Source organism: Protopterus annectens, chromosome 8.part1 (genome assembly GCF_019279795.1).
Source record: "Protopterus annectens isolate FY-2018-M chromosome 8.part1, PAN1.0, whole genome shotgun sequence".
NCBI classification, from domain to species: Eukaryota; Metazoa; Chordata; order Ceratodontiformes; family Protopteridae; genus Protopterus; species Protopterus annectens.
The window spans coordinates 491,217,105-491,219,604 of record NC_056742.1 but is presented as its reverse complement, the minus strand read 5'-3'; the positions used below and the strand labels follow the sequence as shown (position 1 = coordinate 491,219,604).

Sequence of the window (2,500 nt, the reverse complement as noted above, 5' to 3'; positions counted from 1 at the left end):
TGGTGTATCGAGGCAGTGTTCTTAAGTAATATTCCAGATGTGGAGAATTTGTTGGGGGGGCAAAACGACTAGTTTTTTGTGGTTGTGTTAGATGAAGTGCTTGCGATCTAGTTTTCAATTAATTTTTTCTGCAGTTCATGTTCTTGCGTTGTAGCCACCGCAAGCAGTGTCTCTTGAGTGACTTTATTGGGTAGCTGTCTGGACACACTTATGTTGAACAAAGTGCTGCTGTCTCACACAGATCTTCATTTGATCACTGGTACAGTTGCCTTAGCTATACGAGTTGTATCCTGTACAGGATACAGCAGCCGGGCTGCTTACAAAACTGTCAGGACACCTTCCATATGTGCAAACTGTTCAGCTCAAGCTGTCCTGTATAAAAGTTTGGTTTGGACACCAAGCCCTTCAGAGCTTTCCTGCTTCTGAAGACAGTGCTCCTCTGTGTGGTTTTGAGGATCAGTGGTCAGCTAATGTTGTTCCATTGCTGTGGGCAGATGTGTTGCCTTGGGGGAAAGAACTTCCACTTTAATTTATATGACAGAAGTTGTTGTTTTTCTGTAAAATGTATATTTACTTAGGAGAAAGTGTTTAACGGCTGTCATGGGACTTTTTTCTTTTGTGGTAAAAAGTTAATAGTTAAAACTACTTTGTAGTAAATGTGTTGTTCTCCCTTGCAGGTTGGGGTGAGTGTTTTAAAGTACCTTTACTGTGTTTTAATGGGAACAAAATTTACTTTTTTTCAAGTTACATGTTTTACTTCTAATTATTGCAAGTGTCCCTGGACATCAGGTATCTTTATTGGTTTAACCGTGAAACAACCTCCAGTTCCTCAGTTTTAACTCTTCCAGCTATATCAACCGAGTACAGTGAGATCATATTTTGACTTCAAGACACTCCTACCAGTCCCATCTGTTCAGCTCTGTCCCAGCTCTATTCCAGTCTAGTGTCACTAGCTCATTCTGCCTGATACAGCGAGAACATTTGTGAAGGGCAAGCCACTTAGGTCCTTAATTTTGAATTATTTTCTGTTTCTCCTTTCTCCCTTTCCACTTTCCAAATAAAAAAAAAAGTCTAAACTTGTTTCATGCCTTTCCTGTAACTAGTTTAGTCCAGATACAGATTTACTCTAACCAGGACTGTTTGTAAGCTTCTGAGCCCCCAAAGCCTTTCTGTGATGGAGGGAAGCCTTCTAGCTTATCAGTGGGAGTGGTAAGCACTAGGTAACCTATCTACCACAAGAGTGGTTTCTGGCCCAGAAATTGTAGTTTATCGGCCATTCGGGCAGTTTTTCCATCTCTTTCAATGTTCTGGTTTAAAAGCCTGCGTTTGCGCTTGTTTCCCACCTTTCCTGTAATTAGTGTAGTCCAGATACAGATTTGCTGTATCCAGGATTATTTGTAAGCTTTTGAGCCCCCCAAGCCTTTCTGTGCTGGAGGGAAGCATTCTGGATGTTCTTCATCTCACATTGCTGCAGTCCTTACATATGGGTAGTCCGCTGTCCTCGGTCGGCCCGAATATCAAAGTATTAGGCTGACGTCGGTCAAGGAGCTTAAGACTGACATCAGGACGTCAGGGTACAAATGCGCATGACCAACGCTTTTTCATCCTCAGCCTTGCCGTATGGTCCGATGCAGAAGAAGCGGTGGGCTGCCGTCGCATTCTGAAATTTTTCTTTTCGACCGAGTTTCAGACCGAGTCAAAGTTGGCTAAGTACCCTTGGAGAATATTTTAGATGTTCTTCATCCACATTGCTGCAGTCCTTACACTTGGGTAGTCCACTGTCCTCGGTCGCCCAATAACAAAGTATAAGGTTGACGCCGGTCAAGGCGACAGACGACATCAGGACGCCGGGGCTACAAATGCGCATGACCGACGCCATATCCTCAGTCTTTTGCCGCATGGTCCGGTGCAGAAGCAGCGCGGTGCCGGTTGGCGCTCTGAAATTTTTCGAATTGGAGTTTCAGACCGAGTCAGTTAAGTTGGGCACTCGCTAGAATATTTTCGCTTCTTGCCTCAGTGGTTTACCGGATGTCAGAAAGTGAATAACTGTATTTCTTGTGGGAAACAGATACCGCATAGAGATTATCATACTTTTGTGTATTCCTTGTTTAGGCCTGAGCACGACGTTGTGGGGTAGGTGTCGCTTTTGGTGCTAGATTCAATAAGCGACTATTAAGAGAAGGTTGATTGTGCCAGGTTAGTCTTTGGGAAGCGGTGCACTGATAATATGCCGCCGGATGCTTCGACGCCTCCTCGGGCTTTCAAGAAGCGAAGGACAAAGCAGCTAAGCCTAGGTGAAGAAGAACCGCCCGCACTGGACCGGTTCTTAGAGGTGTCGGTGGAGCCGGGGTTCCACCGAGGTTTCTCTGAGTCCCAGGGGAGACTTTGTTATTACGCAGGATGTGGGCCCTCAGGAGGCAGGTCAGCTGAAGGGGCTTCTCAGATTACTGTACTCCCTTCCTTCCTAGGGTGGTTAGGCCTCCTTCGGGTTTCCAAGGCT

The 2,500-nt window shown here is 45.3% G+C and overlaps 1 protein-coding gene across 3 annotated transcripts in view; it reads left to right on the top strand.

Moving 5' to 3' along the window:
* Positions 1 to 2,500, top strand: part of UTP4 (UTP4 small subunit processome component) — an 881,210-nt gene that overhangs the window by 253,108 nt on the left and 625,602 nt on the right. The gene's annotated exons all lie outside the window — the stretch shown is intronic.